The 13,081-nt window shown below is 44.1% G+C and overlaps 1 protein-coding gene across 3 annotated transcripts in view; it reads right to left on the minus strand.

Annotated features, from left to right (window-relative positions):
* The window catches only part of PIP4K2A (phosphatidylinositol-5-phosphate 4-kinase type 2 alpha), a 220,035-nt gene that overhangs the window by 125,758 nt on the left and 81,196 nt on the right, over positions 1-13,081 (minus strand). The window lies entirely within an intron of this gene.

Consider the following 13,081-nt stretch of genomic DNA (forward strand, 5'->3'; position numbering starts at 1 on the left):
CTGTCCAGGTCAGCCTGGATCACCCGCCTGTCTTCTGGTGTGGATGCTTTGCCCCAAAGTTTGGTGTCATCGGCGAACTTGGCCAGTCCGCTTCTGACTCCAGTGTCCACATCATTAATGAAGATGTTGAACAGTATGGGTCCAAGGACAGAGCCTTGGGGGACACCACTGGTCACAGGACACCATGATGAGTGACTTTCATCAATTACTACCCTCTGGGTCCAACCATGGAGCCAATTTTCCAGCCAGTGGACCGTGGTGGACCCAAGGCGACAACTGGCCAGTTTCATCAAGAGGTGATCATGGGATACCAGATCGAAAGCTTTTTTGAAGTCAAGATACATGACATCAATCTCTTCTCCCTTGTCCAGGTGATAAGTCACCTGGTCATAGAAGGAAATGAGATTGGTCAAGCAAGACCTACTCGCAACAAACCCGTGCTGGCTATCCCTTAAGATGTTGGCATCGGCCAGTCCATTAAGGATGGCCTCCTTAATAAACTTTTCTAAGATCTTCCCCGGGATAGAAGTCAGGCTAATGGGCCTATAGCTAGCCGGATCCACTTTCCTCCCTTTCTTGAAGATAGGCACCACATTGGCCTTCTTCCAGTCTTTGGACACTACACCAGAGCGGCAAGAGTTTTCAAAGATCCGTGCTAGAGGCTGGGCTATGATGCTCGCTAGCTCCTTGAGTACCCTGGGGTGTAGACTGTCAGGGCCAGCTGACTTCAAGGTATCCAGCTTCTCAAGATGTTCCTTCACAAAGTCAGCATTAATGGAGGGCAGGGGATCACCCTCACCTGGACTTCCCTGTCCCGGAGCAGGCATGGGCGTCCCATGGGACTGATGAAAGACTGACACAAAGTACCTATTTAATAGGTTGGCTTTTTCCTGGGCGTCAGTTGTCAGTTGCCCCATCTGGTTCAGCAGGGGTCCAATGTTGCCCCTGCTTTTCCTCCGGCTCCCCACATATCTGAAAAAGGACTTTTTATTGTCCTTGATGCTCGAACCTAGTTGGAGTTCAGTTGCAGCTTTGGCTTTCCTGGTATGCTCCCTGCAGGACCGGACCAGTGCAGAATAATCCTCCTTGGAGGTCTTCAATGCCTGTAGTTATTAATGGGAGTTGGGAACACTCAGAACCCTTTAGGATCATATAGGTGAAGTTAGCTCCTTACTGTTATTTCTGGCATATATGAAACAAGCCACAGCATTTAGTTACGGAGCAGAGTTTTAAATGCCTCACTTTGGAAACTAATTGTATTGAATGCCACACTGAAGCTGGTATTTTACCTAGACCAGGAGTGGAATTGGAAAGCTCTTCTGGTATACATGAAACATACTTATATTTATTAACAAATACAACTAGCCAGATATTTATCTTCCATCAACAGTACTCCCTTAACCCAAGGGTATGTCTACAGGAGTCTTACGCTCTTTTCTTCTCTTCCTTTAAGTCTGACAGTTCCTTTGCTTCAGTTAATGTTAAGCTGTTGTGTTTCTCCACCTCTACATAATTTATCTTCTTTTCCCCTAAAATTGTGCATAATACAAACCTTAATATATTCTACTCATTTCCTGGTTTGGAGACAGGAGAAGATTCTTTTTAGTAAGTTCCAAAAAATTTACCAAATTTTCAAATAAGCATCTTTTCTCCTTCTCCCCCATGAAACACTGGATTCAACAGGACAACTTCTCCATTATGTAAACTTCCCAAAGTTTTTAAAACCAGTCAGTGATTTCAGGGGTGTCACTGCTCTTGTGCATGTGCACACCCTGTGAAAAGGCACCGCCGACACTGCCAACAGTGTCTGCAGGTGTTCGCCACTCACCACCCCCCGCTAGCCCCCAGCCACACCACCAGTGGCGTCGTGTGCGGTCTGCGATCATCACTGGCCACTGCTGGTCTGTAGGTGGCACTCACCACCCTCTACCCCCTGCCTCCGACAGCACCGTGGCTGCCTGCAGGAGCTCCCTGCTCACTGCCACCATGCCCCCACCACTGACAGTGCCACTGCCACCTGCGGGAGCTTGCCATGCCCCCCTGCCTCCAGAGGCACGTGGTGTTCATGCTGCTCTTTAAAACTTTTACAATTGTAATTCTTACAGGCTTTAGACCCGTGATTCTCAACCAGGGGTTGCAGCACCTCAGGGTGCTTTAAGATCCTTTTTTCAGTGGTGTCACAGGATGGCATGTGATGTTAATAAGTGTGCAAGTACAACTCACAAGATTAATCCAATCATTTCAAATAAGAATCCACAGTGATAAAAAAAAATTCTGACCTGCTGTGTTAAATTCTTTGCGATAAAAAAAAAGCTATGCTAGTTTCCCCATAGTCAAAAAAGAGTGAAAACTAAGAGCTGGGATTTTCTGAGGGGTGCTTTAAGCCTAACAGGGTCAAAATCATCTAAAGGCAGTAGTTAAATGATCAACTCCTTATGACTAGTGATCTGGGTTTTCTATTTGCCACCAAAAAACGCAGCAAACTGAGGATTTTCGCCTTTAAGGGAGAAAAACTTGGGAAGCCACAGGTTTCCCCTACAGGCTAACAGAGTTCCAACTTGCAAGGGGCTGCTTGGGGCTGGAGGGAGGATAGCATAGTTTTAGAATATATTTAGAATAGAATATAGTATAGTTATAGAATTTTTTTTTAAGCACCAGTCCTTGACCACCTGGGCAACAGCAATCATCACCTGCTGGATTTCATTATCCAATGCAGGGCGTCTAGGGCTCACACCAAGGCTAAAGCCCTTGACTTCAGAAGGGCCAACTTCAATGAGCTTAGGAGACTAGTGGGGGAGGCACTAAGGGCCCAGAAGGTAGAGGAGATGGGAGTCCATGAGGGATGGTCATACCTTAAGGGGGCAATCCTCCAGGTCCAAAGGATAATAGTCCCTGAGAGAAGCGAGGGGGGTAAGAGTGCTCAGAAACTCCCTTGGCTCAGCAAGGGCATTCAGGAATGCCTGAAGACTAAAAGGGGGGCATACAACCAGTGGAAGGGAGGAGCTATCACCAAGGAGGAGTACTCCTTGGCCCGGGAGTGTAGGAGGGCTATTAGGAAGGCCAAGGGAGAGATGGAACTCAAGCTAGCGTCCAGGATTAAGGACAACAAAAAGTCCTTTTTCAAGTACATTGGGAACAAGAAGAAGGCACCGGGCAATGTAGGGCCCCTGCAAGACACAAACGGTAATCTTGTGGCCACGCCAGAGAAGAAACCTGATATTTTTAACAGTTTCTTTGCCTCTGTTTTCCTGAACAGGGACTGGGATATCCCACCTACCAGAGGTAGGGACAATCTTGGGGACAGCTCTATCAAGCCTTCAGTCAGTGCAGATGTAGTTAGGGATGTTCTGGAAGGGCTAGACATTTTTAAATCTGCAGGTCCAGATGCCCTCCACCCAAGGGTGTTGAGGGAGCTGGCAGGGGTCATCATGGAGCCCTTGACCCGGCTGTATGAGCATTTGTTGCCATCTGTCCAGGTGCCAGGGGATTGGAAACTGGCTAAATGTGGTCCCAATTTTCAAGAAAGGGAGGAAGGAGGACCCAAGTAATTAAAGGCCTGTAAGCCTCACCTTGGTGCTCGGGAAGCTCTTGGAGAGAATCATCAAGGAGCACATCTGTGGGGGGCCTGCAGGGGAGATCATGCACAGGGGCAATCAGCATGGGTTCATCAAAGGCAGGTCCTGCCAGACTAACCTGATTGCCTTTTACGACCAAGTAACTAAATCCTTGGATGATGGTGTCACTGTGGACATAGTCTTTCTAGACTTTAAGAAGGCCTTTGACACTGTCTCTCACCCCATTCTCATCAATAAATGAAGCGACTGCGGCATTGATGCCTGCACAGTTGGATGGGTAAAAAATTGGGTGATGGGGTGCAGCCAGAGAGTAGTGGTGGATGGGTTGTACTCAACCTGGCGAGATGTGAGCAGTGGGGTACCCCAGGGCTCAGTCCTCAGGCCCACACTGTTTAACATCTTCATCAGCGACTTGGACAAGGGGGTGGAAAGCATGCTGTCCAAATTTGCTGATGACACTAAGATGTGGGGCGAGGTAGATACACTTGAAGGGAGAGAGAGGCTGCAACTAGATTTAGACAGACTACAAAAGTGGGCAGACGAGAATGGGATGGGGTTCAACATAGACAAATGCAGGGTGCTGCACCTTGGCAGAAGGAATCCACAGCATACATACAGGCTGAGGAGTTCCCTTCTTGAAAGCACAGAGGCAGAAAGCGATCTTGGGAATCATTACTGACTCCAAGATGAACATGAACCGCCAATGCCAGACCGCAGCCAGCAAGGCCAGCCATACCTTGACATGCAACCAAAGATGCAACTCAAGCCAGTCCGGAGAAGTGATATTCCCCCCCTGTGCGACATTGGTCAGGCCGCAATTGGAGTACTGCGTCCAGTACTGGGCGCCACACTTTAAAAAGGATGTGGCCAGCCTGGAGAGGGTTCAGAGGAGGGCCACACTTTTGGTGAGAGGGCAGCAGGACAGGCCCTACAAGGAGAAACGGAAGGACCTGAACCTGTTCAGCCTCAGCAAGAGGAGGCTGAGGGGGGACCTGGTGGCTGCCTACAAGCTCATCAGGGGAGATCAACAGCAAATAGGCAGAGCACTCTTCTCCCCAGCATCACCTGGGGTGACAAGGAACAATGGTAATAAGCTGATGGAGAATAGGTTTAGGTTAGAGATCAGAAGGCAGTATTTTACAGTTAGGGTGGCCAAAATCTGGAACCAACTTCCCAGAAAAGTGGTTCTTGCCCTACCTTGGGCAAATTTAAGAGGAGGTTGGATGATCACCTGTCTGGGGTCTTGTGAACCCAGCATTCATTCATGCCAGTGGCAGGGGGTCAGGCTACATGATCTGTTCAGGTCCCTCCTGACCCTAGCTACTATGAAACTATGGATGCATAGGTGCACATGCACGAGATGCATATATGTATGTGGCAGCCAGGCAGTGTAGTAAAAAACAACCTGAAGGAAAGTCTATGGGGCCACAGATGACATGGGGGTGGGGGCACATGCTCCCCCAGATTTCTGTGCCCATGGCAGGGTGAAGGGCTGTAGCCTGGCCAGACCAGCTTTGGGCAGGAACTGCCTCCACAGCCCAGCAGGCAGGACCTGGCATGGGAGGGAGCACTATGCTACCATGGCTGACAAGGTAAGTCCAGCAGCAGGGGGTACAACTCCACGCCGCTGCTGCACCTCACCCTGGCAGCCATGGTGGTGTGGTACTCCCTCCCTCCCGGTGTGGTCCCACCTATTGGACCACAGAGGTGGCTCCTGCCCAGAGCTGGTCTGGCCAGGCAGCAGCCTCAGGACCCACTGTGGGGGCAGAAATCTGGGGGGGCATGTGCCTCCCCAACCCCCACAACATCTATGCCCACATCCCCCCCAACTGTTTCTATGCCTACACCCCCACCTCCCCAATCCACTCACTCCAGTCCCCACAAACCCACCCCCTTCACACACTGGGGGGCTGGGGCCTGGGGGCATGGGTCAGGAGTGGGGGGCACCAGCAGGGCTGGAGAGGGTAGGGGACAGTGGATTAGGAGTGAGAGGCACCAGCAAGAGAAGGGGTAGGGCACCAGCACATCAGGGCTGCTCAGAGCAACAAGGCAGCATTGGGGAGAGCCACAGCTGGCCCCACATCCTGGTGTGCAAAGGAGGGAGGGAGAGCTCTGATTTTTTTATGATAAACAAACAAAAATCAAATACCAAAATATACAGGTATTTAGAATTTATTTTTTTATTACTGAGGTATTGGTAGGGTTCCAAATTTTTTTAAAAAATTTTAATATATCAGTAAAACATTGCATTCAACTGATACACACTCACACACATTTCATTTTGACCATGGAAACAATAACACTAAGGGGTTATCTGTTAGCTGGCATCCTGTTAATTTCTTCACCATGTCTCCAAACTTCTTCCAGAACAGTTTCATTCTGGGATATGTAGTAGAATCCTCCCAAGTCACCACATTCCCTTTAACATTTGCCTGTTCTTGTACCATTAATGCATTTAAAATTAAGGGTGGGGGAAAGGGAATATACCTAAAATATTTCTTATGTCAATGGAGCATATGCTGGCAAAATGATATTTTTGTTGGTATAGCTTTAATTCAGGCCCCACTTTGAATTAAATGAACTCTAATAATATAAATGAAGTGTTGCCAGTATAGCTATGTCCGAGTGACAGCAATATTTCAAGTAAGAGACTCAGCTTAGGCCCCAATTTTGGATGCCCAATGTGATGTCTTGCAGAGCTGCTGACCACCTGCAAGTCCTACCACCTTTTGCTGGACACTTAGAAACGCAGTACTTCCAAGAACCGAGCCCTACGTTTTTCAGTTCAGGGACACAAATATAGATGCATAGCAGCTCTGCCACTGTTGAAATTTGACTCAAATCTCCTAAAAAGTTTATGAATTGCTCTTAAGTAAACTTTCAGTTGCAGTCAGAATAAAAATCTGAAGCAGATGTTTTCAGCAGACTTCTGTAAATAAGTCAGCATTAAATGATGAATTTGTAGTTTACCTGTCTTACCCATAAGCCCATAATCCTGTTTTCCAGGTCACCTTCAGAGAATATTTTACAAAGTTAAATCATAAACAGAACTGCTGTATTTATTATTACATGGAAACTAAAGGCATTTATAAACCCAAATTTACTTTAAAAATATTCAATCATGTTAACAGTTATGCTATTATGGCTTATAATACTACCTTATGATGAAAATGTGTATGTGATGTTACTTTTTTCTATTTAAAATGGAAAGAGTTAACTTGCACAAAATTAGGCAACAGCCTTCTTACAAAATCAGTTTTTCCTCAGAGTATAAGAATAGTATGACTGAGAAATGAAAACAGCTGCAAGAGAGCTGCATACAGTATTGTGCTATATGCATCTGCTCCAACTGGCAGAGCATCTAGTTTCCACAGGACATTGCATCAAAATGAACCGGAACTTTGGTCAGTCATTCATATTGCTAGAAATCCTACCATTATGAGACAGAAGTGTACAAAGTAACTGAAAAGGATATTTTTTGTAATTCAAGTTTAGCATATTGTAATAATCAACTTTTTAAAATCACTCCCCCATCAAGAAAATGCCATCAAGAAACCTAATTCTATTAGCTTTCTCTAAACATCACCTGCAAGGCTAAAAATCAGGACAAAAGCAGCATCCCCTTGTTAAATGAGGTTGTTTAAAGAGGAAAAGCTGAATTGATTTTTCAGAAAAAAAACCTTTTTGAGCCCATCAGATGAAATTATGGGGTTTCATCCACAGATTCCTCAGAAGCATTTTCCCGACAGCAAAATTATGCAGTTAAGTTTTTTATGACTGATGAACTGTCAGAGGACATCAACTTGGATTTATTCCATAACAATAAGCAGCCAAGTAACTGTTTAGTAAGCTTCATTATATATGAAAATTGAGGCCTGATTTTCAGCAGCACCAAGCCCCAAGAGTTCTAAAAGCAAGATCTTCCAGCTGTCAGTTGTAGGTCTCTATTACAGCACAAAACCTATACAGCCTATTAAATTTTAGCAGTTTATTTATATGAAGAAGAGCCCATCATCTCAACTAGTTTGGTAAAACAGCTGGTATCTCATGAAAAATTTTGCACTCTATGCACAAAACCCATTTTAAAATTGTAATGATGGTTTTCTGGATTGGGATTTCTGGCAAAGAAGTCTGGAGATCAGACCTTTGAACATTAGCTACCTGGAAATGTTCAATTTGTAGTTCAGTCATTTTTGTACTATCATGTATGCATAAAAAGTCTTAGGTTTTCTTACACCAGAAATGCAAGAGTTTATATTTTAGGAAGGAAGTAATTTTGTTCAGTTTCTCTAAACACAAAAAACTTTAAAGCTTATTTTAACTTGTAATGACTTGTTTGAATGCTATTAACTCACCTTACACCCAACCTGATCAAGTCCCGTCTCATAAGGAAAAATTAAATTTAGTACCCATTCTAGTCACTTCAACTTAATCAATACTGTTCTGCATGATCAGGTAACATAGCATTCAAGATTAGAACATAATTAATTACACATCTACCCCCTTCCCCTGCTTACTGTAAGGATATACTTATAAGTTGGGCAATTAATTTTAAGTTCCCCTCAACCTTTTTGCTACTTCTTCATTTTACATATTCATGCCTTTCCTTTACAGGCACACTATTTTCCTGTCTATGCCTTTGTCACATACTCAGAATTGCCACAGCGTGCACAGAATGCTGGTTACCAATTTAACTGAGAACTGTATAAGTGGTCAGTAATATTGGACCCATTGTGCAAAACCTTAACCCCATTAAATGAAGATGGGCAAAGAAACAAAAATTATTATGTGTATTAAGGCATAAGTAGGTAACAGGGACTGAAACTCCCTCAAACAGAAAGCTTTCTGGGCAAGTGCCCTTTCTCTGCATCAATAAAACCACACAACTACTTAACATTGATGGTAACTGTCATGGGGAGAAAGAGGGATAAATTTGCTCTTAAACTGTATTCAGTTGAACTTAATTATTTTAATGCATATTTTATATATATATATTAGTTGTTTTAATACAAGTAAGTTCAACCGAATTATTTACACACACACAATAACTAGCGTGGCATTGAGATGTATTTCTGTGTGTGCATGCATGCATCCTCCCCCACACAATGGCTCTATTACAAAAAAACTAAGCATGCAATCCCAAAATATTCCTGACAAAAGATTCTGACCCTAAATCTGCATGAGATTTATCAGCTGTTTACACTAACTACTCAGCTTAATATGGACCACTTGTTTTAAAAAAAATCAAAGATATGATGCTTCAGATCAAATCAGCAAATTGTTATCATAGAAAAGTATATTTTGGAAGACAATCCAAGATACATGGATAACTTTTCTAGTTGTCTCTGTTAATATATCAACTAACTAAAAGCATGACAGAGTACTAAAAATGGCCTAACAACACATTAAAGCTATTGACAAAGTACATCTTCACTTTTGAAGACTGTTTCAGTACTTATGAGCCTGAAACACAAGATTGTCATTGCTTTGAAAAAGCAAGTAGTGTATTCTTATAAGTTTAATGTGGAAGATTTTCCTCATTAAAATTCTAACTCAAACATTTTCCTTGTCCCTCAGAAGGGGGTCCGCTAGGTATTCTGAACTGGTAAGAGCCCTTGGGAGTCCTAGAACCCAAACAGTTTGATATATAAGGTGGGAAGAGAGGGTTCCTAAAATTTAAGCAAAGAGCAGCTAAGCAACTGGAAAATAAAGAATGCAACCTTTTCAGAAAGAGCAAGCCTATTTTTATTTATCTACCGTCTGGATGAAGAGATTTATTAAGAGTAGGAATGTTACTAGTCACTACAAGAAGACTACCACCTTGAATCAAAAGAAATGTTAGTTCCCAGCTGAGCTGCAGCTACCACTGCCATGCGCACTGCCTACCATAGATCCTGCTCTAAAAGCAACAGCAGCAAGGCACTGTTTGGGCGTTCCCGGCAAGGGTATGCTGCCACAGTGCAGACTGTGGGGCTGGGCACAGTTCTGGCACTCCTCCCAATTTTGGGCTGGTGAGAGGGGCACCCACCCAGGGTGACTAATTATATTACTGAGACTAGCTTTAACAATGCATTAAGTTATGCCACTATTTCCTTCACAGAAATCTTGACATTCTACTGAAACAACACACACCACGTCTAACTAGACAGAAATGAACTAACAGATACATACTCTCCAGTATACATACTCTCCAGTAAATAGTTAGAGAATGTCAAATTATTGTATTTAATAGAATAGGACAACAGAATGTACGTCTTGGTCTGAAGGAAATCAGTTATTTTTGTGAAGCATGGGGCATATTATTGCAGTGTTCACTTTGAGAAAAAAACTTTTACTATCAGACGAGTAAAATGTTAAGTTAGATATGTTAGGACAGTTTGCTAAACTTTAAAGAAGCCTTACTGAGAGTGCAGGAACACACCATCCCAATGCACAGGAAGACTAGCAAGTATGGTAGAAGACCAGCTTGGCCAAGCAGAGAACTCTTCAGTAAACTAAGTCACAAAAGGGAAGTTTATAAGAAATGGAAACCTGGACAAATAAATAAGGAGGAATACAAGAGCACTGCTCAGGCATGCAGGGATGAAGTCAAGAAGGCCGAAGTGCAACTGGAGTTGTAGCAAGCAAGGGATGTGAAGGATAACAAGAAGGGAAATGGAAAAAGGAGGATTCAGGGAACTACAGACCAGTCAATCTCACCTGGAAGCCAACAAAGTGGAAAACCCAGAACAGAACTACGTGGTCCTCCTGATAGTCTGTGGAGCCAAAACATTTGCCATTGTTCGTTCCCTCATAGCACCTGCCTTACCAAACACTAAGTCTTATGCTGAACTAATTGCTCTGCTAAAGGCCCATTTTTGCCCAAGGCCATCTGTTACCCTGAAAAATTTCATTTTTTTAAAGGGTACCAAAAAGGCCAGATTACCTGGCTGAGCTCCGTTGCCTTGCGGAATTTGGCGAGTTCAGTGATCCGGACAGCCTGCTTTGCAACCGTCTTATCTGTGGGGTTCAAGATGAAGCAATCCAATGTCACCTGCTCTCTGAACCAAATTTGACCTTGGCTACTGCACAAGAAAGAGCCTTGGCAGCTGAACCATCCCATAACGTGAGAGAAATTCGCTAGGCATTCTCCAGCAATGTCCACTTACTCCAAAAGATCAAGAACCAGATCATGACCAGCAATTTCAGCAGACCATACCCTCACCAACAGCACCACATAAACCAATTAATCCACAGACATGTTTGAGCTGTGCCGGCCGACAAAGACAAAGGGAGTTCAGGTTTAGGAATCAAGAGTGTCATGCCAGCAAGAAGGGCCACGTAGAGAAGGGTTGCCTCTTGAAGGCCAGTTCCAGGAGACAAAAAGACTGTGGCAAATGTATTCACTCCCAAACCACTCACAGATTAGAGGCCTTCCCAGAACATGAGGTACAGAAACTATATTTGATTCAAAATATTGGTGTTGTTGAAACTCAAGGTTCTGAGATGAACTATAGTAATAAATGGAAAGAAGTGCAAAATGGAAGTGGACTCTGGTTTGGGAGTATCCCTCATAGATGAAAACACGTTCTTCTAGTTGTTTTGGCACCCTCTCCCCAAGTTATTGAAACATGAGTGTTGCCTGCATGACTACCATGGACAGATGGTGGAAACTTTGGGTAGCTGCAGTGTAGATGTCCAGTATGGATTGTCAGACAGAATCTACCCCTCCTTGTCAAGAAGGGTTCCCACAAAAATCTTCTGGAGAGAAACTGGTTCTCACCATTAGGAATCAGTATTCAAGGCGTACATAGTCTCTGCACAGAAGTCTGGAAATGCTTGCAAGGGAGTTTCCCCAGGTATTCTCCAAGGAATTAGGAACCTACTCAGGTTCACCTGTGATGTTCCAAATGGATCCTGTGATAGCTCCTATCTTTATGAAGGTTCGGAATGTACCTTTCGTACTGCAAATGAAAATTGGTGCAGAATTAGATCGGCTTATCATGCAATGGGTCCTCAAGCCAACTGTACATACAAGCTGGGCTGCACCAATTGTTCCTGTTTTAAAACCTAACAGCAGTGTTCGTATCTGTGGGGATTACAAGCGCGCTGTTAATAAAGCACTTCAGCAGGACCCGCACCCAGTGCCTGCTATGAACCAGTTACAGTCTGTTCTAGCAGGAGGGAAGGTTTTTGCCAAACTTGACCTCGCTCAAGCCTATCAGCAACTGATAGAGGATGACAAGGCTGCTGAGGCCCAAACAATAATTATGCACCGGGGAGCGTTCCGTGTCAAGCACCTCCAGTTTGGAATTTCTGTGGCACCAGGAATTTTCCAGTAGTTCATGGAGAAAATGCTAGCAGGAATTCCCAGGATTGTTCCATACTTTGATGATATGTTGATCATGGCGCCATCTAGAAAAAAAACTCACTGAGAGACTCAGAGAAGTTTTACAGAGATTCGATAAAGCAGGTATTAGAGTAAAAAGAGAGAAATGTCAATTGGGAGTTTCCAGTATCAACTTTCTGGGATATCAAATTGAAGTTTCTGCCATTCACCCAGTTGAAGACAAGGTAAAAGCAATACATGATGCCCCTATACCAAAATGCAGACAGGATCTTCAGGGGTAAACTTTCTTAGGACTTCTCAATTTTTACCACATCTTCTTGAAAGGAAGCCACCATAGAAGAGCCGCTTCATCACTTACTGGATAAAGGAGTTGAGTGGCAGTGGGCCTGCCAGCACAACAAAGCCTTCCAGGGCATCAAGAAGTTGCTGACATCAGACTGTGTCCTTGTTCACTTTGATGAGCAGAAACCACTGTTCATTACTTGTGATGCCTCGCCATTTGGTGTTGGTGCTGTCCTGTCACACATTGCCTGATGGCACAGATGCACCCACTGCTTTTTATTCAAGAACAATGACTTCAACCAAGAGAAACTATGCAGATTGATAAAGAAGGACTGGCAATCATTGCAGGAGTTAAGAAATTCCATAATTACGTTTATGGCTGCAAATCTGAAATCTGAATGGACCACAAACCCCTTCTTGGAATTTTTACTATGATACTCCGTCTCCCCATATGCAATGCTGGTGCATCATACTAAACACATCTGACTATACTCTTGTACAAACCTGGGAAAATGATTTTAAATGCTGATGCATCGAGCTGCCTACCACTACAAATACCTGATTGTGCTACTGCTCTGCAAGTGGAAGTCCTCATGCTGGAATCCATGCCAGAAGCCCCTTTCAATGCTGATCAGACAGCAAAGATGACTGCAAAAGACCCTATTTTTGCCCACATCCTCAACTGGGTGTGGAGGGGCTGACCTGCAGACAAATTGGTTGAGGAATTCAGGCCATTTTAATCATGTCAGCATGAGCTGTCTGCCCACAAGGGTTGCCTCTTGTGGGGAAATCGTGGTGTAATTCCAGAAGCAGGACACCAAATCATACTGACAACACTGCACACAGCACACCCAGGCATTGTGAGAATGAAAGCACTGACTAGAAGTTATGTATG

Source organism: Alligator mississippiensis, chromosome 5, assembly GCF_030867095.1.
Source record: "Alligator mississippiensis isolate rAllMis1 chromosome 5, rAllMis1, whole genome shotgun sequence".
Taxonomy (NCBI): Eukaryota; Metazoa; Chordata; order Crocodylia; family Alligatoridae; genus Alligator; species Alligator mississippiensis.